Source organism: Macrotis lagotis, chromosome 4, assembly GCF_037893015.1.
Source record: "Macrotis lagotis isolate mMagLag1 chromosome 4, bilby.v1.9.chrom.fasta, whole genome shotgun sequence".
Classification (NCBI taxonomy): domain Eukaryota; kingdom Metazoa; phylum Chordata; class Mammalia; order Peramelemorphia; family Peramelidae; genus Macrotis; species Macrotis lagotis.
Window position 1 is genome coordinate 82,800,124 of NC_133661.1, and position 26,930 is coordinate 82,827,053.

General features: G+C 35.7%; 1 pseudogene; it reads right to left on the minus strand.

Moving 5' to 3' along the window:
* Positions 1 to 26,930, minus strand: part of LOC141521144 (E3 ubiquitin-protein ligase MARCHF5-like) — a 59,972-nt pseudogene that overhangs the window by 15,842 nt on the left and 17,200 nt on the right.

Genomic DNA, 26,930 nt, shown 5'->3' on the forward strand with positions numbered 1-26,930 from the left:
GGGGCAATTACTAGTGCTCCTTTTGGTCTCGGAACTGTGAGACCAGGTCGCCTGTTCTTCTGTAGTCACAATCACTAGTGCTCTTCCCTGTCTTTGAAGAGGGACCAGGACCCCTGATCCCTTGTAAATGAACCAAGCACTCTACTCTGGAACTGTGACCCAGAAATGCTTATGGGCAACAGAGTTGTCAATAAATGCCAGCTGGACCCAGTGCCAGCAAAAAATGCCTATAATCTTTCTGATCAGGTATCTGACCTCCTTAGAATCTCTGGATTGAGAGCTCCTAATCTGCAACTGCTATGGCCTCTAAGGCCTGATACTACTGGCACTAAACTACAGGCCTCCACTCTGGTGTGGTGTCACAGACCTCTCCTGTTTTCTTAAATTGGAAGAATCTCTATGAACTCTGCTGCTCCAAAATTTGATTTGAGGCATTATTCTAAAGTTATTTGGTAGGGAGTATTAGTAGAGTTTAGCTGGGTTGCTACCTGGCCTCTGCCAAATTTACTTTTCCCTATCATTATTTCTTTCAATACAATTCTACTCCAGTGATTCAACTAAAACCAGCTATTATCAGCAAAATTCAAGCTTCTGAGATGCTAATCATCTGAAAAACCTTGAGTACAGCCTAATGAGACAATGTTACAAGAGGACCTATTAATTTGAGATTGGCTGAGGAGAAGAAATCTGGCCACCAGGTTTAGGAATTCTCTTGACCAGAGCAACTTATGAAGACCATCCAAGAAGACTGAAGTGGATTGATGAAGGGAATATCCACACTGATGAAATATTGCATTTTCTAAAGTAAGTATAATGGTAATTTAAGGCCTACTTAATAACAATTAGGGAAAAAACCTCTTGGTCTTTACTACCTGCTGTCTGATTCTTTAGAGGGCTACTGGGCACTAACTAGTAACAACACCCTTAATTCTCATGCTTCATAGAATAGTGAGTTTTTTTTTTAAAGACATAATACCAGTCAGAGTTCCCTTACTGAACAGCCAATTTATTGCTTTTAAGAATTATAACTTCTTTTGGACAACTTAAATCTTTTCATATCATGTTTTCAAACCAAAGACAACAATAGTTTCCCCAGAGGAAATTAATTTTCCCTCAAACATCTGAATAACTATTTCAAATAAGTTGATGATTTCAAGCTTAGAATATGGATAAATGTACTTAATAGTCTCATAGTCATCTATGGCCATCGCTACACTTACAGGACTAATGACAAAGACTAACAATTTACATTAGAGATATGAATTAATAAGAAAAATAAGCCTAAATCTTAAATAATTATAAAAGTTGTAAATATTTATCAAATTGTTCTAACATTTTTCTTTCAATCCAAATAAAGATCTTATTGTGTGAATTCTACCTTGTTCTTAAAGTTAATCATCTGTTCAGGCATAATCTCTGAGTCACCAGGTTCACCACTGCTAAGCAAGGATCCTCTAATCTGACTGTGATAGTTTTGGACTATCCATGGAATTACTTTTTCCTGTAGCATGGATAATCAAGAAATGACTTAAGTACATTTTCTTCAGAAGAAGTTAGAAGACCCTAATAAAATGAACTCAAAAAACCTATCGGCACAAACAAGAGGTCCATCAAAAAACAAAGGGAAAAAACCCTGCCAATTCCTTGTCTCATGGCTTCTTTATTTTTTTTTTCAGGTAATGGGGTTAAGTGATTTGCCCAAGGCCACACAGCTAGGTAAATTAATAAGTGTCTGAGGCTGGATTTGAACTCAGGTCCTCCTGACACCAGGACCCATGTTCTATCCATTGTGCTGCCCTATCCTAGCTGCCCTGTATATGGCTTAAAAAAACAAAACAAAAAACACTAGAGGCAAGAAGTCAGGAAGGGGAAAGAACAACGTACTTAAGAGTCAGGGAAGTCCTAGGTTTAAATCCCGTCCTTGACATTTACTAGATATAATACTATGAGCAAAACATTTCAAGTCTCAGGTTCCTGATCTGTAAAATGCAGATAATGAATTGTAATGTCTGAGACCTTAAAGTACTATATAATTTTCATTACTTATTCTTTCCATTCATAGACAAGCTAACAGAAATATGTTAGATCAGGTCAAAATCAGTATTGCTGTGTTTCCAGTCATCCCTTCTTTTCAGGCTAATTTTATTAAATGTACCCTACACCCTCACATCTACCCCTACTTCTCCAATTAATATTTAAAAGACAGGAGGCAATTAGGGCATAGTGGATAGAGTGCCAGACTCTGCAGTTAGGAGGACCTGAGTTCAAATGCAGCTGTCTACCCTGGACAAGTCATTTAACCCTAAATTGCTACCAAAAAATAAAATAAAAGGAAGGTTGAATACTCAGTAATACACACATAAAATAATGTAGACTGCTTGTTCCAAATCTCCTAGTCCAGCTCTCTAATCTTGTTGTCTGCTGAGTCAATCAGTAGTATTCTAATGGTACCTTTTGTACTTAGAACACTACTTGTAGGAGCATTGTGGGACTTTAGGAAGGAAAAAAACTTACCCTTCCCAAATTTTATACACACACTCTCACACAATGTTTGTCCTTCATTTTTATTTTATTTTTATTTATTTTTAGGTTTTTGCAAGGCAAATGGGGTTAAGTGGCTTGCCCAAGGCCACACAGCTAGGTAATTATTAAGTGTCTACCAGATTTGAACCCAGGTACTCCTGACTCCAAGGCCGGTACTTTATCCACTATGCCGCCTAGCCACCCCTGTCCTTCATTTTTGAAGAAGACCACAACATCAGGGAGGTGATGCCATGACAAGCACATGAACTGGATCTGAGTGAGGGGGTGGCTGTGCTAAGTCACCATGAGCCTCACTTTCCCCTCCAGAACCATCTGAGTCCAGTGGCCAGATATGAATCAGGATGATTGGAAACAGTCCTGGATATGAGGCAATCAAGGTTAAGTGGTTAAGTGACTTGCCCAAGGTCACACAGTAAGTGGCAAGTGTCTGAGGTTAGATTTGAACTCTTATCCTCCTGAATCCAAGGTCAGTGCTCTATTGACTGTGCCACCTAGCTGCCCTTCTCTCTCTCTCTCTGATGAGGAAGAGCTGGGTTCGAGTTCTATTGACACATACTGGTTGTATGACTAGGCAAAGCACTTAGCCTCTCAGGGGAGCAAACATCTTTTTAAAAATATAACTGCAGAAAAGATGCTGCTTTCAATTCTTATGGGAAATTCCTCATTAAGAGTTCCTTAAACTAATAAAATTAAATTGGGTTCAATTCAAAACCAGAAATATATACAAAGCTTTCAGTGTTTTTTGAATTTTATTACTGAATCATTTAATAAGTAGTTTTCCCATTTTTAGAAAGATTCCCTGCTTTACCACACTTATATAGTATCCATGAAGAATTTATGAGAATATTTGTAAATCTAACAATTTAAAGTTGATTAGGGAAATCATCTTTTTATTAAGCAATCACAATTACTCAATTTATATTCCGTATAAATCTCAATTTTATTTATCATTTGCTTAGAGAAAGAAATTTCTTGATGCAACCTATTTTATTGATAAGCAGTTTTGTCTGGTAGGAACTTCAATATGAGTAGTGGTAGTTTTTAATTTATTGCCAATCTAACTCCAAATGAGTTCTATTCACAGCTGTCTATGGCATCACATAATGAAATTCATAAGCACAATAGCTGAAGGCCTATTTCAAACCTATGGAATCTCATCTACTAGTATGTTCTTCTTTTTGCACTCCACAATACTTATATTCTTCTTTCAGGTGAGGATGTATCATTAAGAATAACAATATGGTAAAGTGGAAAGCAAGCTGGAATGGATAGTAGAAGGTCTGGATTCTATTCCTAGCTCTTCATTAATCAGATGTGAAACTTGGAGCAGGGTACTTCCTTGAGTTTCAGTTTGCTTGACTGCACAAATAAGTGGAATGCACTAGGTCATCTCTCAGGATTTTCCCCCCTCAACTTTTAAAGTAATCGTGATAATCTAAAGTTATGCTTCTGTTCACAAGAAATGAACCTTCCTAGATTTGCTGGGAAAGAAAATTCCTAGAGAAGAACTTCATTAAGTGCCCATAAGGTTAGTAATTCTTTTGAGCTTTTCAGGTTCTTGCTATGAGACCAATGACTAACTAGATATATGTCAAAGTCCTCCAGCAGACACTATCACAATCCCTAGTTTTAATTTGAGCATCAATTTGAAAGGAACAGGTCATGATGTGTAGTCCAGTTCTAGTCTACAGATGAGTTAATGCTCACATTACTAATCCTTGAATGACCTCAAAACTAACTAAAAGTTAAGTTTTTCTCCTTGATTTTCCTCTTTTCTGTTTGTCATCTCAGACAGGAATGTTCTCCCTTCAGCCTGCTTGAACACTTTCACCATCATGTCCATCCTGAAATTCTAATTTTTTTTAAATCCTAACTTAATGAGGTGGGCTCCAGCCCCACCTTGTCTGAACAAGCAAATACCATGATTGTCCCTTTATACACTACCCCCATCATAATGCACTTACCCCTTGGCTTGTACATAATGTTAGTACTTTATGTTCTTGTTCAATGTTTGCTCAGTTGTCTGAATATCCTTTATGGCTGTCCATGTCAGCATCATCTTAGATTGTAAGTTCCCAGAGGGCAGGGGTCATGTCTGTTTAACTTGCTTTGTACAGTGCCTAGGACAGAACCATGTACAGATAGGTGCTTAATAAATGCTTTCTGATAATTGTAATTTGGTATGACCTGTTGAGGGCCCCTCCAGGACACAGCACCTTTAGCATCTAACATTTTATCAGGGCATATGGGCACCCTCCAGTGGGCACTGGAATATGTTAACTCAATGCCAAAGTGCAATAGTGCTTTGTGGTAGAATTTTTACTATTAAAAGGATTTTAAAATAGGCAATAGCAATAAAGTCCTAAATCAATAAATTTGGGCTTTGCTTTAAAAATAATCTCTAAAACCAATGAGGTTAAAAGCTAATATAATGGGAGAAGCTTATCATGAGTCTTCTGATAAAAGAATAGTTTCACCTTTTCTTCTATTCTTCATTGTGGCAAACATTCGATTTTTTTTGAAACTGAGGTACAATAATTAATGTCAGTTTCAACTTTAAACAATACTGTGTCAATGATTCTCCCATCTTTCTACATGGACAGGAACAGATTTTCCTCTCTGTATTCATGGTCAAACTAAAATATTTTTCTTATCAATCAGGAACTAAATCAGATTATGAACATGATGATAAGAGGATTTAAGTTTTTTAACCAGAGTACAGAAAACTGTTTCATGGTTAACAATAATGTTGTAAAGGAGATCTATAATCCTCAAAAAGAATAAGAATCTGCTCTTTGTCAAGGCAGCAAAGTTAAAGGTGATTAACAACTAAGCTAATGAACAATAATAAAGGCTCCAGGACAAAGCACAATGTCACCAACTCCACTTGTCCAAACAGCTATATCCTCAGTGACTTTAGTGAAGGCCATAATATCCCTTTTACAAAATTGATAAGGGAAAAACTGTGTCCAATCAAAATTCCCAAAATACTTATGCTATACCACCAACTCAACTCAAGCACTTATTAAGCGCCTATTGTTTGCATGGCAATATACAAGGTATAATTGATGGTTAATACAAATGAAGTAGAAAAACACTGGTCTCTGCCCTTGAGGAGCCTACAATCTAAGTTGGAGAGAAAAGACAAAACAAGAGCACAGTTCTAAGGCAACAATTAAACAAAGTACAATGATCACACAGTGCAATCCATAAGCAAAGAAGGCATCCTGAAAGAAGACTTAATTTGAACCTTGGAATGTGCTGATATCAGTATTGAGAATTCCAAACGGCACAGACGAGATAGTGGTAAAGCAAAGCAAAACTCAAAAAGTACATGTGTGTTGGAGGGAGGATATTTAGGAATAATAAAAAAATTAAGTAATTAGGTTGGATAGGTTGTTAAGGAGGAGCAGAGGACAGATGTCAAGCTTTTAAATGAATCTGGCAACACGATAAGCATTAGTCAGCAAGTTTGTAGTTTATTAAGGAAATAAGTTATATCTATCTATCAATATATATAAAATCTGACTTAGTTCCTTAAGTTTTACTCTTCCCCTCCAATATCCAATAGGTAATATCAAGTCCTCCTGTGGATTTCAAATGCATATTTTCTACATGCACCTAATGTGCCTGACCTACTTCAACTATGTCCTACCAAATGGATTTATTCACACTTTGTTCATCTGATTAATCTTTTATATTACTGCCAAAATGACTTTTTTCGTATAAAAATCTGATCATACTGATGCAGGGGGAAGATGAAGAGAATTGTGAATGTAAGAGAAAGAAACTGGGTGGAGATGTAAATTGCCTAGAAGTAGAGAATTATAACTGTAATAGAAACAATTTGTCATCTTAAAGGCTGCTTGGATGAAGACCTCCCATTCTTGATTACCACTGATTGTTTAATGTAAAATTTGGCTTCACCCTCTACCTAATTCCAGGTACAATAAGAGAAAGGGAGTTCACCTTTTGCCCTCTAGATGGGAGGCAAGACATAAAAACCTGGGTTGGACTCTAGCTAAGGGCCACAGTCTGCTCTACCAACCTGTGGCCCAGCCAACGCTGCTTGGCTGTTCTTTTACCTCTCTCCCTCTCTACCAATTCCTTTTATGTGTTGTAACTTCTTTTAATAATTTTTTTTTGTTTTATTTCCACCCTTGCTTTCCTGAGTCTGAATAATGAGTCCTCACAGGCAGAACTGAAATCAAGTAGCCAACAGCCACATAATGGCAAGCCAGCTAGGAGACTGCCAAGACTTGGGGGCGGGGGGGGGGGGGGGGGGGGGGAGGGAGAAGACGACTGGATAGAACTCCATAGGTGAGAAGCATACCCTTTTTTTTCAGATCCTAAATTTACTTATTTATTTTTAGTTTTTTAGTTTTTGCAAGGCAATGGGGTTAAGTGGCTTGCCCAAGGCCACACAGCTAGGTAATTTAAGTGTCTGAGGCTGGATTTGAAGTCAGGTTCTCCTGACTCCAGGGCCGGTGCTCTATCCACTGCACCACCTAGCCACCCTAGATCCTAAATTTTTAGAAAAGTAGGAAAATTATTGGGCCTCTAGCCTTCCTTCTGTGTTTCCTTTTTTCCAGAAAATGGAAGTGGGAGTCAGCTAAGCTGATCCCACATGATGTTTCTCAGTAGCCCTGGTGTGGGCCTGCCCTGTTTTCAGGCTGACAGAAAAGGCAATTATGAGGTGTGTTTGGTTTATACCCAAGGTGAAGTGAGGGTTATTAAGGGAAGGATGTTTGGAGAATGTCCAATTGATATGGGTGAGGAACATAGGGTGGAGTTGGTCTTCTCAGGGTGGAGGCTCCCTCTGAAATCCATTATAAAGGGGGAATGGCACCAGCCAATCACAAAACTGGGAGAGTTCTCCCAATCCCATTACAAAAAAGATAAATTCAAGATTAGAACAAACTAGTCCTTAATTGGTCAAGAGTGACCTTGAGATCTTGATCTAATGCAACTGAGTTTGCACAGTTAGTAACTGAATATTATCCCACACATACCATATGACAATTAGGGTTCATCAACATAACATGCATCATATGATGTGGGGGGGGAAAGGAATCATATTAGGGACATGTCATGGGATGGGCAGACCTCTTTGACTGTAACTCAAATTGTAAGAGCCTATGAAAACCCAGGTGGGAGGGGAAAGTTTCTAAAGACTATATAATACCTGGGGCAGTTAGGTGGTACAGTGGATAGAGCATCCGCCCTGGAGTCAGGAGTACCCTAGTTCAAATGCAGCCTCAGACACTTTTAGATTTGACAAAAGCAAAACACCTGAGCTCCGGGAAATTATCTTTGGAAGGAACTCTCTTTTTCTTTGAAATGCTCTCTCTCATTCTCTGCTCCCCCCACTCCCACTCTGCAGAGGGAGGGGGGAAATCTTCCTTTTTTTTAGAACTTTGAAACTCAAATCTGTGTCTCAGATAGAATGCATGCTTCACTACAGGAAGGGTAAGAGCCCCCCCCCCAAAAAAAAACTTGCCTTCTTCCTGGTTTGGGGAGGAGAGGGGGTTGGGCAATGAATATGTTTTCAATTCTAAGACCTATCCCTAAAGATATTAGCTGGGCTGAGAAAGTCTTACCCTTGGGAGGGGGGAATGGGAAATGGGCAAATTGATTGGGAAGCCTCATGGTCAATTAGTTAAGAAAAAAAGGGGAACTTTTTCTGGGACTAGGAAATTCAGATTTCAGATTTCATCTTTTAATTAAGCCTGTGCTAATAACTAATATCTCTGTAACTGGATTTGAACTTTATAAAGTTACTTAAGAATGCATTCAATTTTAACTATTGGGTTGGCTATTTCAAAACCTTAATGTATGTATACATACATATATACATATATATATGTATTCTAAGTCATTTTTGACTGGTCTTAATTGGTATATTAAAAATAATATAAATAAATGTGTGTGTGTATGTGTGTGTGTGTATGTATTTAAACATCAATGAGACATTTTCACTCTCTCCACTGGCCTGGAGAGGTGGGAAAAATGTTTCTATATTTTGAGATCTGGTACCCACCAGGGTATCAATCTCACCTTGGTAAATTTGATACAAGAGTTGAGTCTGTGTCTAAACTCCTGTGTCTGTGTGTGTGTATGTGTAATTCAGATCTGAAAGATGGTTATAGTTAACCGAGTTAAATGTTACTCCTTTTAGCTTGGGACTGAATTTAATTGCTTGAAAGGACCTAATTTTAAGTAATTAATGAAGTTGGGATCTGAGCCTATCCCCTTATACCATCTGAAAATTTGTAAGTGGAAAAGTTTGTGAAATGATCTCAGCTGTGAGCTAAGTTTTTGTTAACCTAATATTGATAGAAGGCTATATTCAACTTAGGTTAATTGTACTCTTCCTGCCCTCAAGAGGGAAGGCCCTAAGAGGAAAAGGTCACCATCCTGTGTTTAAAAGAGAGAGAAACTATCTGAGAAACAAATGAGAGTAATTTAGTCACCTTTGAAAGTTTAGAAGTTATATGTTATTAAGAAGGAAAATATAATTGGGATAAATTGTATGTCAAGGAATTTGGGAGCACTGAGTCATAATTTAATGATTTCTTTTGGGAAAGAGAAATATTGTACTAAATTTTGTAATCTGATTTGTTTTGATGGTAAATCAATATTGATAATTGTCAACAATCTCACAAAGTCTTTTGTTGGCAAAGGAAGAAAGCTTGTAATCTTTGTCTCATCTATCATCACATGGTTATGGAAGGGAATATATGTGTATATGTATTTATCAGTTATGTGATATTCTTTGGTAATTTCAAAGAAATTATATTAACAGTGTTTGGTTCTCTTGTGAACATGTAAGCTATGATGCCCCCTCTGGGATAAATCTGTGTTGTTAAATTGATTTGAATGCATGGTATTTTTTACTATTGTTTTAATTGCATTAGAATCAATAATACATGTTAGGAATTTAAATTTAGTTAACATGTTCTAATGTTTTTTTTTAAAGAATTCTGAAAGTAATAATTTGTATTTTGAAGATGGCTAGTAGTAGTTAAATGTTTATGTATAGAAGTTTCTATATATATAAGCTAGGACTAAACTGGTTATTTGCTTTGTGGGAAAAGCACCTATGTAACATGAGGAAGATAAAATATCTGTTTATTGCATTTCATTTACAGCACTGCCCTTAATACATGAGCAAGAAATGAATTATGATTTCCCCCCCCTGGATCTCTCCTTTTTTAACCAAGTTACAGCCTAGCACATTCTTGATTCTCCTTAGTGCTTAAGTCACCTGAAGCTCTGGTTATAGGTAACTGCTATATTACAAAGTATCAATACTTGATCTGCCTGACACCAGGAATGGTAAAATAGAATGACAATATGCTGGATGAAGCCATTTATAGCCTAATGGGGTTTGATGTTAAATGCTGCAGATGGAGTAAGTGACTTTGGAAAGAATGACCCTAGTCTCAATTGGGGTTGGATTCTCTTAAAGGAACCCCTCATTGAACCTGGCTCATTTAGAAGGATTGTCTAGGGGCGGCTAGGTGGCGCAGTGGATAGAGCCTTGGAGTCAGGAGTACTTGAGTTCAAATCCGGCCTCAGACACTTAATAATTACCTAGCCATGTGGCCTTGGGCAAGCCACTTAACCCCACTGCCTTGAAAAACCTAAAATAAAAATAAATAAATAAATAAATAAATAAAAGGATTGTCTATTTGACTTCCTAAGGAAGATGTCCTCATGTCTTCCTCTGCTCTGTAACAGCAAATTGCCACGATCATTCCAGGTGCATCATAATTAAGTATGAAAAATAATGCTTATTGTTATATTTTTTAACTGCTTTAAATAGATAACCATTCTTCAACTGGAATTTTTGTTCATTCTAAACATGGCCAAAGCAAAATATAAATTTTGTTGCAAATTACTTTTTGGACACATGCAATTTTAAAATGCTTTTTCAGTACGTTTGTTTATACTGATTTTGAGCTTTTGTTTACAACTTATGTGGCATTCATCAAGAATCTGTGTTGTAATGAAACCCATGTTCTTATAAAAGGTATTTTGATACTGGCTTAGGATCATAAAGTATAATTCTTGCCCCTTATAGACCTTTTTTTCCCTAATTATTGGATCTCTGTTAAATAGCCTTCTCTGTTATAATATCTCTGGTTTTTGCTTACTCAATTTTCCCCCTTGAGTTTTGTTTCTCTTAGCTGTATAACTCCAAGATCAGCCTCTGCAGGATGCCAACTAGCTGTGCCAGCCAATCATTCTCTGGACCCTACCTCAATTAATGCATTCATCTCCAAATGGGCTCTGAAAGGTCCAGAAGCATCTGGGTCCCGAATAATTTTTGAGGGGGGTAATGATGTAGGGGAAAGATGAAGAGAATTGTGAATGTAACAGAAAGAAATTGAGTGGAGATGTAAACTGACCATCGCCTACTCTTGAGATGTAAAATGATTAGAAGAGAATTATAATTGCAACAGAAACAATTTGTCATCTTAAAGGCTGCTTGAATGGAGACACCCCCCCCCCATTCTTGATTGCCACTGATTGACACCAAGACCAGATGAAGTCTAGGATTTTCCCAGTTCTAAAATGAAAATTCAATGATCCTGATTCCCAGTCTAGTGTGCCTTTCATTGTATCATAAGGAATTAAGGAGAGACTAATACAAGATATTCTAGGAGCAAGAAACCAATAGATAAAAGAATAATTTGAGGAATATCAGAGAACTTTGGAGAGATGCTTTAAAATAACCCAGGGATTAAACTTGAAGAATACCAATAGTGCCAATTGATCTCCTAAAAGTAGAAGGCAGGTTTGAGAGAAAAGGGAGTGACTATTAAGAGGCTTTAGCAGAAGTTAAGGAGGAATTAAGAAGAAAAAGACAAGTGTTAAGAAGAAAGGGTTAATTCCAAGTGGGAATGTTAATTACCTACTAATTGAGAAAAGGAGTCAATTTGGGAAGTTTTTGCCTTACAAAAAACCTAACCCCCCCCCCCCAAAAAAAGCAAAAAAACCTTTGCAATCCAAAGCCTCCAAGAAAAATAGGAATTGGCCTCAGGCTATGGAAGAGCTCAAAAAAAAAAAAAGGATTTCGGAAAAAAAAAGTAAGAGGGGGCAGCTAGGTGGTGTGGTGAATAGAGCACTGGCCCTGGAGTCAGGAAGACCTGAGTTCAAATCCATTCTTAGACACTTAATAATTGTCACTTAACCCCACTGCCTTGCAAAAAGAAAAAAGAAAAAAAAATAAGAGAGGTAGAAGAAAAATTGGGAAGAAAAATGAGAGCAATGCAGGAAAATCAAGAAACCAAGCTTGGGGAAGGATATAAAAAAAAAAACACTGAAGAAAATAATATGGTTTAAAACCAGTTTAGGTCAAAGGGAAAAAAGCAGTCCACAAGGCTAATGAGAAGGAAAAAAAAATACTTAAAGCAGAACTGGCCAGTTGGAAAAGGAGATAAAGTTCTTTGAAGAAAATAACTCCTTCAAGTGTAGAATGGAGTGGGGGAAAAAAAGCTGATGAGTTTGTGAGAAATCAAGAAACAATGAAACAAAACCAAAAGAGTGAAAAACTAGTGGAAAATGTGAAATATCTGATTGGAAAAACAACTGACCTGGAGAAAACAAATCCAGAAGAGATAATTTTAAAATTACTGGGCTACCTGAAAGTCAAGACCAGGAAAAGTATAGAGAGGAGGGTAGAAGAGAAGAGCAAATTACATGGGATATAATGATGCTATACTGCTTGTATTTCTGCATGGGAAGAAGATATTGATAACTCTTATGAACCTTTTCATTTATAAGAACAGTTAGAAGGAGTGTTTACAGACAAGGCACAGGACAGAGCTGAATATAATGTTTAATATAGTAATGAAGTTAATGGGCGAGAATGGGCTAAGATATCTCATGTAAAAGAGTCAAGAAAAAAGCTTTTGTAATGGAGTGGAAGGGAGGAAGGTGAGGAGGAACAAGTGAGATTTCATTCTCATCAGAAATGGCTCAGAGAAGAAATAACAAACATATTCAACAGGAGAGAGAAATCTTTCTTACCCTGGAGAAAAAAGGAGAGGAAAGGATGGGATAAGGGGGACAGGGGGAGGTGTAGAGGAGATGGAAGATTGAGAGAGGGTAGTCAGATACAACACACTTCTGAGGGTGAAAGGAGAGAAAGAGAGAATAGAATAAATGGGAGTGGGGAGGAAAATACAGTTAACAATAGCAACTGTGGGAAAAAATACTGAAGCAAATTCTCTGAAGAAACTTTATAAGGAGGTGGCTAGGTGGCCGTAGTGGAGTCAGGAATACCTGGGTTCAAATCTGGCCTCAGACACTTAATAATTACCTAGCTGTGTGGCCTTGGGCAAGCCACTTAACCACACCCACCTTGCAAAAAAGCCTTAAAAAAAAAACTTTATAAGGAATGCAACCCAGAGAAAGAACAGATGGTATCTCAACACAGACTAAAGCAATTTTTTTCCTTCTTACTTCATTTTCTCTATCTTTTTTTGGGAAGAGGGGTTTATGTTTGCTTTCACAAGAAGGCTAGAATACTAATGTGAAGATAAATAAATCATTTAAAACAAAGATTATTATGAGTCAAGGGGCAGCCAGGTGGCACCGTAGATAGAGCACTGGACCTGGAGTCAGGAAGACCTGAGTTCAAATTTGACCTCAGATATTACTTAGTTGTGTGACCTTGGCCAAGTCACTTAACCTTGCAAATAACAAAAACAAAACCAAAAACAAACTACAGACTGTATAAGTCAGAAGAACTAATTCTACTGATTCTTCCAGTTATTATTCAGGTAATCTTGGACATGTTCTTTAACCTGAGTCAGCTTCCTCATTATTAAAATGGAGATAATTTCCACTCTGTTTAGATATATTGTGAAGATAATACATATGGAAATACTCTCAAAGTTAAAAAGCCTATACAAGGTATGTACTACACAAGTCCTATCTATGTAAGACATGATAAGATGATGACAAGATGAAGAAGACAAGAGTAATAGGATAGACCTATTAGCTTTGAAGATGAGAAAAGACATTTCTTCCTCTGAGATTTCAGGAAACAATGAAAAGAGAGAGGGATAAAATAGAGATAGGATGATATCTTGATTTTTCTCAATGAAATGTGAAAAAAAATTGTCAACATGGTGGGGATGTGATGATAGCTACTGGAATCCTAAGGAAAAAGGTTTAGGTCAGATGACTGTCATGCCTATGCATTGAGCTGTGATAATTTTGAAGTCATTAAGGTTAAGAAATAAGTAATGTCATTAGGTCACTCAACTCAAACTCCACTAATAACATTTATATTGATAAAATTAATTTAGAAGTATATGAAGAAACAATGAGAAAATATATTAGAAAGGTAAAATACATTATACTGAGGATATTAGTGTATAAAGTTTTAAGAATGGTCTATTAATGTACTAATGATATTTAACTGGATTCAAGAAGCACCAAGCTTACTCCTTAAGAAACTCTGTACTATGGCAAATGGTATTATGCTCATCTCTTCTCTGTAAAGAATTTTTCATAAAGGCAAAACTGGGTTAAAATCGAACATTAACAGTAATCTTCATAAATTAGAATTTAAAGATCACAAACATGATTCTGTAAAAAAGAGGTCACAAAAAGGTAATAAGAAATCATTTGGTGTAACTAGCAACACAAAAAGAAAAAATAGGAGTATATATGCTAATACTATTTTATATCTCAATATCTGTAAGTTAGAACTCAATTATTTCCCATAGAACAAATTGCATAAATTGTGGTTAGAGTCCTAGTTATACTAGCCAGATTTGAATCCTGAAGACCAGAGTTTATTTGGTAGAGGATGGAGGAGGAAGGAAAAAAATATTCTCTTAATTTCCTAGAGATAAAACCTAGAAAAAATTCTGATATTAATAAAGCTTATTTTTGGCATTCTCCCCTCGAGTACTTTCTCTCCTAATTCCTAAATTCCCAGTGTCACTATGCTGCATTAAGCTCTTGCTATGGCAATTCAACTCAGGACTTCTTTTCCTTTACTTTAAGTGCTTCATGCTCCAAGATTACCTATTATACTTACCTCATTATTCAAACTCTCATTTCCTTAATAAAGCTGATCTCAGATATTAAGAGGAAAGCAGTATGATTGAATCTGAACTGATATTGCCAAAATGAATCTCTAAGCATTAAAACTTTAGGTTAAGCAATAAAATAATGTGAAAAAAATGTAGGCAATGTGAGAGATTATATTTTTTGGATGAGAGAGCCAACACAAAGGCAGAGCAATCAGAAATTCAGCACAAGTTGGTCTACTTCTGCCTTTTTGTCCTTTCACATTTGAACTATGATCTTTAAATTCACAAGCAACAGCGTTTAAGCATTGATTCTCTGATCACAAAAATGGGTAAAAACCCTACATGGGGGCAGCTAGGTGGAGCAGTGAATAAAGCACTGGCCCTGGAGTCAGGAGTACCTGGGTTCAAATCGGGTCTCAGACACTTAATAATTACCTAGCTGTGTGGCCTTGGGCAAGCCACTTAACCCCATTTGCCTTGCAAAAAAACCAAAAAACCAAAAAAACCCTAAAAACCCTACATGGACAAAAATATTCATTGTACTTTTACATGCTGACAAAGAATTGGAAAATAAGGGAATATCCATCAGTTGGGGAATGGTTGAACAAATCATGATATATAAATGTGATGAAACACTATTGCTCTATAAAAAATCATGAGGGACAGGATCTTGCATGAATTAATGCTGAGTGAATATGAGCAGAAATCAAAATAACATTACACACACTAACAATAATAGTGGGTGATGATCAATTATGAAAGACTGGTTCATTTCAGCAGCCCAGTAATCAAAGAGACAAGTCTAAAAGACTTGTGATGAAAAATGTCATCCATATCCAGAGAGGAAACTGTGGAGTTTAAATGCAGACCAAAGCTTACCATCATCAATTTGTCACTTTTTTCTCTCTAATTTTTTTTCCCTTCCATTTGGATTTGATTCTTCTTTTACAACATGATTAATATTGATCTATGTTTAGCATAATTACACATGTAGAGCCTATATTAGATTGCTTTTTGTCATGAGGAGGGAGAGAGAAAAATGTAAAACAAATAAAAATATTTTAAAAAAATAAAAATATTTTTTAAAAAATGCAATGGTTCTCTGATATAGTTTGATTGGGGGTAGAGATACTGGTACTTGTACTAATGAGTCTTAGTATATATGGGCCTATATAATACAGATTTTTTTACCAGTTGCTGTAGTTGATTACAAATGAATAGAAATTCTCTATCTCCTAGTTACCTAGACCAGGTTCCCTGTCACTCTTTCTAGAAGCATGAGAATGAATATCTTCATCAAACTTTTTGTCAGATTTTGAAAACTGGAAACTGAAACCCTCGTAGCTTAAATCAACTCCATGACAATTATAACATGAATACATAACAATTCACACTTATATAGTACTTAATACTTTACAAAACATTTTTCTCAGAACAATTCTGTGAAATAGATTCATAGAGTTAACTGGCTTGTCTAGTCTTACAGCCAATTGATGCTAGAACCAAGACTCAAACTCAGTGCTTCTCACTCCTAATTCACTATCTTTCCTCGTTCTATTCTGTTTTCTCCTACTCAATAAAACAGCTAAGTGACTATGAAAGTCCATGCTAGTCTTGAGAACAAGCAGTAAGACTATGAGAAGTGCAGTTGCTTTAGAAATTGTGCTCCTAGGAACAAACAAGGTAGCTACATTTTATTATTTCAGTTCAGTTCCATTTCCTTCCCTGCTACAAAGGGAGACAATGATGAAATGAGTCAACCAACTGATCCCATTTAGTCACAGTTACATAACTGCTTTTAGAAGGAGGTTTATTTAAATATCTTTTCATCCTAAATCTTGAACCACACCCAAGGACATCTCTATTTTCAGGCTGGGATTTCAAAAGATTTCATAAATGTTTTCTTATCTCAGTAATTATCAAATCCCTAACTACTGTTGTTTGTCCTTTTTACTTAAAGAAGACCAGGACTTGAGGGAGGTGATGCCATGACAAGTATGTGAATTGGGTTTGACTGAGGGGCTATACTAAGTCATAAGCCTCACTTTCTCCTGCAAAGCCTCTGGGTCCAGTTGCCAAATATGGATCAATTATGGTAAAATTATTTGCCTAAGGCCACACAGCCAGTAAATGTCAAGTGTCAGAAACCACATTTCAACTCAAGTCTTCCTGACTCCATGGCCAACCCTACCCACTTGGCAACCTAGTTGCCCCTAACTAGACTTATCCTTAACTATGGTTTATCCAAATGCAAGGTGGGCCAAGTACCACCTCTCAACTCTGGACATTTTCTCTGGTTGTCCTCATGCTTGGAAATGTTCCCTCTACTCGACTCGACTCTCCTCCCTAAGTAGCAGCTAAAATCCTTTCCTCTACAGGAAGCCTTTCCTGTTTCCAAGCCCTCTTAATCATAGTGCCTTCCCTGTTAATTATTCTCTTGATCTTATACACAACTTTGTCCACCTGTTTTCTTGTTTTCTTTCCCCTCCTAGATTGTGAGCTCCTTGAAGGCAGGGGCTTTCTTTTGCCTCTTTTTGTATACTCAGTGCTTAGTATGGTTATTTGTTACGTAACAATGCCTGCCACATAACAGGTATTTAACAAATGTTTACTGACAGCAAATTCAGTTGTTCCAGTGAGGATACAGCTCAGTCATAATCATGTCTGAGAAACTAGATAAATCAGCATTTTAACTATACCCCTCCACTAAAACATGTTAAAGCCCAGGGCAAAGGAAGTGGGTCACTATGATTCACTATCTACTAAGATTTGCTCCCAGGGCAGCTAGGTGGCACAGTGGATAAAGCACCGGCCTTGGAGTCAGGAGTACCTGGGTTCAAATCCGGTCTCAGACACTTAATAATTACCTAGCTGTGTGGCCTTGGGCAAGCCATTTAACCCCATTTGCCTTGCAAAAATCTAAAAAAAAAAAAAAATTGCTCCCTTTTCTAGTTCTTACCAATTGGTTTGGGCTCCCAGTCCACAACTACCTGACTCCTTCCATCTATTAATTCTGGAAATCCTAGGACTGGAAAGTAGAAGAAATCTAGCCCTTTTAACTACTACCACATATTTCTAGTTTATGTTCTATCTACACTTTCCTCAACAATACATATGAAATCAACAGGAACCTTATTATAATAAGGTGCTAAAGGAAAAATGGATCTAGAAAAAAATTTTCTTTTTTAAGTATCATAGTTTTTAGTTACAATAAAACACTAGCTATGGAAGAATCTGACCACTGTAGTAGTAAATCCTTCTGTTCAAGATGGAAACAACCTTCCAGATTTGGGAAGTTCCTCTTAATGCTAATTAGTCAATTCTTATTCTCTGTGAACACTGGATTTTCCTCATGGGTTTCAGATCAGACAATCTGCTCTGCAATCACCTCTCTGTTCCCCTGGGGGCTCAGCAAGTTCCTAGTATATAAATGGAATTTCTTATCTAGGCCACAAAAGGTTATTCCACACCTCTAAAAATGATCTTGCAGATAGTTCCTCTTTTTTGTTCTCAAATTCAGAAATGTTATTCTTTCCACTGCCATTTTTTACTTCTTGGCTCAAACATAGGTCAACTTTTCCTAATTTATCTCAGTTAATTTGTTCTATTTTTCTACATTATCATTCTTACTAGTCAATTTCTTAAACATTTGGGTCATCATATCTCTTCATCATGACCTCTGAAAGATAGCATACAAAAATTAATACAGGACTTACAACAGCAATGGTAATTCATACTTATTTATTTGTTTATTTTTTAGGTTTTTACATGGCAAATGGGGTTAAGTGGCTTGCCCAAGGCCACACAACTAGGTAATTATTAAGTGTCTGAGGCCGGATTTGAACCCAGGTACTCCTGACTCCAAGGCCAGTGCTCTATCTATTGTGCCACCTAGCCGCCCCTGGTAATTCATATTTATATAATGCTCAAAGCTTACAAAACAGATATTTCTTCCATGAGGAAAAATTGTTCTTAGTTTTAAGTAGTTGTCTAGGCAACATCTCCTAAATACCTGCACAATTTTACAGATGGTATCCATTTAATTTTGGCGCTTTACTGCTATGTGATCTAGCCTACTTAATCCTCTGTCCTTTATATTCACATTATAAAATCATAAGATTTAACAGACAGATAATGACCTCAGAGGTCAGCTAGTTAAAAACTTCATTTCACAGATAAGGAAACTGAGATCCATGGAGGCTAAGTAATTTGCTCAAGGACACACAGGTGACAAAGTCAGAATTTGAATAAAGACCTCTGACTCCCATCTAATACCCTTCCACTGACTCTTGCTTCATTACTTTACTGTCTATATTCTTTAAATTTTTTTTTAAAAAAACTCTCATTTTCCTTCCTCTAATCCCTGAACGCATTAGAAGAAAACAAAACCAAATTCCTTGTTAATCAAACAAAACAAATTCCCTCCTTGATTGTTTTCTTCAATCTCATTCTGTGTATATGTATACACACAAACACACACACAAACACACATTGATACATCATTTCTGTCAGGAAGTGGGTATCATGTTTCATCAATGATCTTCTGGACTTATTAGATGTCCATTACATTGATTAGAGTACTTAAAGCTTTTGAAGTTATTTGTTTTTACAGTAGTATTATTGTATAAACTTCTTCCTGGTTCTGCTCATTTCATCCTTTATCAGTTTATGAAAATACTCAAAAATTGTTCATTGTTATATTAAAGATATTATAGTATAAATTGTCCTCTTGGTTCTGCCAATTTCCCTTTAGTTCATATTTTCAAAATAGCTTCAAAATTCTGCTTCTTTCCCTTCACTATCTAGGATCTGTTGCCCTGTTCTGAGTAAAGCAATTTTCCATAATTTCTTCCTTCCATATTTGTAAACATTATATGGTATTTAGGGGAACAAGATCACAGAGTACTAACTTTAAGCAACTAAGTTTAAATAACTGCCAAAATGGGGCCGCTGGGTGGCATAGTGAATAGAGCACTGGCCCTGGAGTCAGGAGTACCTGAGTTCAAGTCTGACCTAGCTGTGTGGCCTTGGGCAAGCCACTTAACCCCATTGCCCCGCAAGATAAACAAACAAACAAACAAATAAATAAATAAAGGATAACTTCCAAAAGAAATTGAAAGGAGAACTTTCTGGCATGGGCTGTCTACCTTAAGATCACTAAAACACCTCTACAAGTTTTCTCAGAATCATCCTTTCCAGGTTTGACTTTACTCTGGAATTCCAAATCCACATTTTAAGTTGCCTATAGGTCATTTATACTTGGAGATCTTAGTTACCACTATTGCACAAACCCTCAATTGCTAGCCACAATTATATTGGATAAACAGATCTAGTAATCACACTGGAATTTAAAACCTTCCCAAATCTGGCATCAATCAACCTTTTTACTTCCCCTACAAGCTCACATCCTCCAAGCCTTCCTCTTACACACACACACACACACATCCTTCCTTGCTTTCTACACACTGAATTTTAACCTAATTCCATATAGCCTTCTCTGATCCTTTCAATTAATAATTTCCTCTCTAAAATTTGGAATTACACCTAAAGGGCAACAAAAATATGCATACCCTTTGATCCAGCAATACACTAGCTATACCCTGAAGAGATTATGAAAAAGGGTAAAAACATCACTTGTACAAAAATATTCAGGGTAGCTAGGTGGTACAGTAAATAGAGAACTGGCCTTGGAGTCAGGAGTACCTGAGTTCAAATCCGGCCTCAGACACTTAATAATTACCTAGCCGTGTGGCCTTGGGCAAGCCACTTTAACCCCATTTGCCTTGAAAAATCTAAAATAAAAAAAAAAATATTCATAGCAGCCCTGTTTGTGGTGGCAAAGAATTGGAAATTAAGTTAATGTCCTTCAATTGGGGAATGTCTTAACAAACTATGATATATGTATGTCATGGAACATTATTCTTCTATTAGAAACCAGGAGGAATGGGAATTCAAGGAAGTCTGGAGGGATGTGCATGAACTGATGCTGAGTGAAATGAGCAGAACCAGAAAAACATTGTACACTTTAACAGCAACATAGGGGTAATGATCAACCTTGATGGGCTTGCTCATTACATCAGAGCAACAATCAGGGACAATTTTGGGCTATCTGCAATGGAGACTACCATCTGTATCCAAAGAAAGAAGCGTGGAGTTTGAACAAAGACCAAAGACTACCTTTATTTTAGGAAAAAAAAAACCCATTATCTTACTATGTAATTTTGCTATCTCTTATACTTTATTTTTCTTCCTTAAGGATATGATTTCTCTCTCATCACATTCAACTTAGATCAATGTATACTATGGAAACATTGTAAAGACTAACACATTGCCGGGGGGGAGGGGGGGGAGAAGATTAGGGGAAAAATTGTAAAACTCAAAATAAATAAAATCTTAAAAGAAAAAATAATTTCCTCTCTAGACCTTAAACAGAATCATTTATGTTTTTTAATTTAATTTTGAATTAGTTATTTGTGTATATACATATACATATGAATAAAACACATTTCCCCACTAGATTCTACTCCCATGAGGGTTAAGTAGAGTTGTGTAACATGTTTAAACTTTGGGTCCTTTTCCTCATTCCAGCTCTTAACACATATAAATACTTAATAATTACCTCTAAATTGAATTTTTTGGTTAAGCCACTAGGATAGCCTTGATTCCTATCCTTGTAAATTCTGATGAAAGCATAAAAATAAATATAACAACAGAGACTCAGTTGAACTAGGGAAATAAGATGGCTTGTTCTCATGCCATTTGATATTCACAATAGTATCAATTCATAACTCAGATTAGGCAACAAGAGAAGGGTGGGAGTTTGTTTATGTAGGACTATAGGCTCAGATCCATGGAAAACTTCCAAAAGGACAAGTTAATAAAATATCAGTGTAGTCAATCTGGAATGTAAAGGTCAATCCCAGTTGCCAGCAATAGGTCTTTACAAATATACTGGGAGAAATGTGAATTGGCTTTTCAATGAATAGCTAAAAATACTGTTAATAAGATGCAGTGAAATATTTGTACTTTACCACACTAACAGGTCATATCTGAGTTAAATCATCATAATAGAAAACCCTTAATACTAAGGGATCATTTAAAAATATAACCTTCCTATTGGTAATAAATATAAAATAGAGTTTATTGTGTTGTTCCTCAATTGTTGACTTAAGAAATTTTAAGAGGTCCTCACTATCCTCAGTCTTTTCCTAGCTTTGTGCGTCAAGCCTCTTTGCTATGCACTTCAAATACAGGAAATTTAGATAAGTGATGCTAGTTACATGAGAAAGAATAAAGTGTGTGTGTATGGTATGGAGGAGAGAATCAACATATGGTTAGAATAATACTTTCTAAAAATTTAATCTTAAAATTAATTGTAAATCTACCTACACACACAAATACAACTATTTACACCTGTGTGTGTTTATGTTATGGTTAATTCCAAAAGGTTAATTATAAATAATGCACAATGGCTTATTCATTTTGTTGTCCTCTTCAGGTGCCTTTTTTTGGTTGTTTTGTTTTTTGCAAGGCAATGGGGGTTAAAGTGACTTGCCCAAGGTCACACAGCTACTTCAGGTGCTTTTTGATATATCAAGATGGTAATAGTAAAAGTATCAAGAGTAATAGAAAGGATGAGGATAATTTGTCACCTCAAAGACTTTAATGCTAACAACCCTATTGTTTAATAAAGTTGTAAGTTACAGCTTTTTCATTATTATATTGAAAAGACAGTATCAACCAACAAAAACACAATACATAGATTAAACACAAGTGAAAATCTGAAAATTCATGGGCACATGCGTTTTCTGTCAAGTTTAATCACAGCCTTTGAGTATTTCAAACACTTAGATCTGAGACCTGGAAGAATTTTCAATGCATCTCAGAGATAGTTTAACAAAGTCAAGATATAGACTCATGAGAGCAGCTGAACTTCTCATCTCTAAATTTCAATGATTTTACTCTAAACCAATAGTGCTCACTGAGTGACCCTCCTCTCCAGCAAAATAATCAAGATCAGCTAGTTAACTATCTACAGCATTGAGCTGGAAGGAAAGGATCAATCCAGAATAATTACACCTAATTGAGAGAAGGAGAAACACAAAGAAGGAAAGACAATCAGAAGAGTGTCAAGGGGTAGAATGACTACTTGAAAAGAAAGCAAGTGAAAGGGAAAGGAAAACAAATAACTTGACAAATGAGAAAGTCAGGTCAAAGAAGGTAAACTGACTTCTTATTTAAGCTTAAAAGAAGAGCAATGTATATAAATCAGCCTTTGTGATTCCTGAGGGATTAAAATTTCCAGGTTGAGAAACTGCTCTAAATTCTTTTGACAGAAATGATTAATGTTATGACAGGATCTAGAATTACACAGCAAGATATACAACTTGCCTCTGAAAGAAATTACAGTATTTGTTATTGATTACCTGAAACATTTACCTTTAAATTTGCTAAAGATATAACTCATTGAAACCAGAAAGAAGAAAAAGCAGCAAGAATTGAATGAAGGCTGTATAGATGTCCTCTATATTTTTTGGACCAAACTCTCCACATGGACTCAATTACTAAAAAATATCCACTAATCCCACCCAATAATAAATAAGAGATAGGATAGTTAGCCCATTGATTAAGGTCAAGACCATGTGGAATTGAGTAATATACTGTTTTTTCCACTTGCTGCCTGACATCTGACAGAAGGTTAACTTTGGCTTCTTCTCTTCCCTCTTTCAGGCATAATCCCCCCCCCCCCCCCCCCTTTACTAGGCTAAAAAAAGAAATAAAAAATAGCTAAATATGGAAGCATTTTGTAGGTGGATCATTTGAAGTATATTTTTACATCTGAAAAATAGTTTTGCTACATCTCTCTGCATTTGCAATGTCCAATTTTTAGAATAAGTTAAAAGAGAGTAAAAAGCATGCATTTATTTCCATAACATGTAGTATATATATATATATATATATATATATGGTTTATCATTATTTCAATTTCCCCCTAAAAGCTCTCCCCCCCCCCCCCCCCGCTTTCCCAAAGCACAGATTTTTTCCAAATCATTTTAATTCAATAACTTCAAGACAGTCCTATTTCTTGAGGGTCTATCAGTCATATCTTATAGTTCTAAATTTACAGAAAAGAAACAGTTTTTAAGAAAGAAAACTGCAAGATGAGAATCTGGTAGGTGAGTTTGAGTATTAATTTTCTAATAACTTTATAAAATTTAGCCTTACTAATCTCAATTCTTCAAATGTGAAACAATTAATAAACTAAGAAACATAAACAGTAGGATATAAGGATGAGGAAAGAAAAGGGAATATTATTGCTTTTTTCCGCCCAACCATATATTATCAGAGAAAGAAGGGTTATTTAAGTCTTAATAGATTAACTCTTTTACTTAATCATGATTACATAGTAAATTCCCCCTCTTAACTGACTAGTATAAAGGCTTACAAATGTATTTGCTATACATAGAAAACTATGGCTAGAAGATAACATGCTAAGTTATAGACTATTTAAAATGGCTCCCTGGGAGTCATGCATATGAAAAGATTTAAATATATTATGTTCAGATTTGAGAGAATCTCTCTTACCTAACTTTGGAAATACTATTAAGTATTCTGCATTGCACTGAGGACATGCCACTCGTGCTGTACTATTTCCTCTTTGTTTTTCATCTACCCAGCGTTGTAGACAAGCTTGGTGAACCCATTTTGTAGATCCTCTGCACCTGCATGGTCTCACCCACTCAGCTGTTCGATCATCTTCATCAGTAGCAAAACATACCCAGCAACTTCTAGAAATTAAAATAAAATCCATACATTAGAACATTAGCACAAATATTAACTTAACATTAAAGATTCTTTATACTGAAAAACTTTTTAACAGATGTATCCAATATGATGAACTTAATAAATGATGAATAAACAACATAAAGAAACAAAATTTATGCTGTCTTACTGAACCAATTCAACTCAAACATTTAATATGCATTTACTAAGTAAAAGGCCTTTGTTAGGTTCTGGGTGGTGTTAAGTATAGTAAGATTCTCAAAACTATATTCCTGGTAAAAAGACTGATTTCTTTAGAAGAGCACTCAATCTTCACTTTAAAGTAACCTTGTCAACTTAGTAAGACATTAAGACTCCTAGGTATCCCCCCCACCATGTTAATTACAAACTCAAGAGTTATCCATCCCATCAGGATATTGGGAGACCTGTTCTGTCAGGAAGAGAGACAACAAGAGATCAGATAGTATTACACATGGATGATGGTTTTTGAGGAGCATTTGGGCAGCTTGTTGTGTAAACCTTCATGATCATGTCATAAAGGAGTTGTTTAATAATTTTCCCCATTATCTGTTTTTGCCTAAAAGTTCAACTCTTTCCCAGTTCAGGTGTGGTCACTGTCTCAATGGCAATCACCTATAGGTTAGAGAATAAAACTTAAAAGTCTAACCTATATTTTCTGTCATTTAATTTGAATCCTGTATTCTTAGGGTTTTTACAATTTTAGGTTTCACAGGAGTTACAAAGATGAAAAAGAAATTCCATAATAGCACAAGCCTTGTTCTGAAGTTTATGATCTAACTGGAGATGAAGTATAGTATATTAACAAAAAAAAGTAGTAACAATCACCTTTATCCACTTTATAATTCTTCATAAAAACTTTGTGATTTTTAAATATTATCCTTATTTTACACTTAACACAAGGTAGTCAAAAAAAAAATTTTAGCTATATTTTCAGGTATAATTAAACTATAATTTAAACTACAAAAGGCTTATGCTTATGATGACCACAATTTACGCAGAAATTAAAGAATTCTAAATGGAAAGATCTATTAACATCAAAATCTTTCTCTTACTTCTTTGTAAACAAATTAAAAGTATGACCTTTGGATAGATTTTTTCAGGTGCAGCAAGATAACTCAATTTGTATTCATTAAAACTCAGGACATTTCATTTTTAACTGGTGTTTTTCTTCAAATTAATTTGGCAATTGCTCTATGTGAGAAAAATGACTGATGACCTGGTCATTTTATTTATCAAAATTAAATAGATAACTGTAAAATCTTTAGAGTTTTAGTAATGTCTTACAGTGCTTTTGCACAAAAGTACTTAACACAAGTTAGAGTAGTACTATAGTAGTACTATAAAGAATGCTTGCTGAATTAATACTAGAAAATCTTGTTTTAAATGGTTGTACTACTATAATACCTATCAAAATTGTTAAAATTCATTTTTAAATTTTTAGAGTTAAATGTCATTAGAAATTAGAGCAGCTAGGTGGTGCAGTGTCTGGAATCCCAGCCCTGGAGTCAGGAGGACCTGAGTTCAAATTAGGCCTCATACATTTAGTAATTACTTAGCTGTGGGACCATGGGCAAGTCACTTAAACACTTTGCCTTGCAAAAACAAAAAAAAGTCATTAGAAATGAACTGAAACTGTGGGTGGGGTGGTGGAACTTATGGAGAAGTTTAAAAAGAAAAACCTTCATTAATAATTCAATCATTTTTTGCTTGACACCCTGATGGTCATCTATTAACTCAGAGTACTTTATTGCTCTTCTTAAATTCATTTTTACTGAAATATTCTATTTTCCAATCTATAATTTTTAGAAAGTTGATAATTAAGTTCATGTGGAACTTCCTTCCAGAAGCTTTTTAAGATTTCTTTGGTGCCTAGTGAATCATTTTCTCCTCTATCCCCACCTCACTACTTCATACTTAATGTCTATCTCTTATATTTACTTACTAAGTATAACAATCATAATTACTATAAGTTTTAACAACTATATTACTGGTCTGAGGTTGATTTTCTTAAGCTATTGTGAGAAATGGAATGTGTCCTCCTTTAGCCTTTGAAAGGAAGACTTGTCCTATCCTTCTTAACCCAGGAAAGAATAGTGTCCTCCTAAAAACTTGGAAAGGACTGCCTTTCATAAAAATGTTAGGTAAGATAGCATGGGAAGAAGGATGATTCTCTATGATATCAAATAATAGAATGATCTCCAGGAAAGTTTAAGGTTTTGTCTACTCTAGTTGTGTATATTCTGTTCCCCTCCCCATGCTGCCTCTATAAGTTTTTTGATCTCCCTCAGCCTGGGGTCATTATTAGTAATGAACTTTGAAACCCCTTTTGATCCAAACTACTATAATTGAGTCTCTTTCAAGAGGCAATTGAAATTATTGATTTTTTTAACTTCCAAGTTTATTTTATTTAAATCATAGTCTTTTTATGCAACAATAGAATGAGTTGTGAGGTTTTTCTGTAATAATATATTATTGCTGCCATGGAAAGACTGTAGTCCGCACATGGTATATTTTGATCCTTTG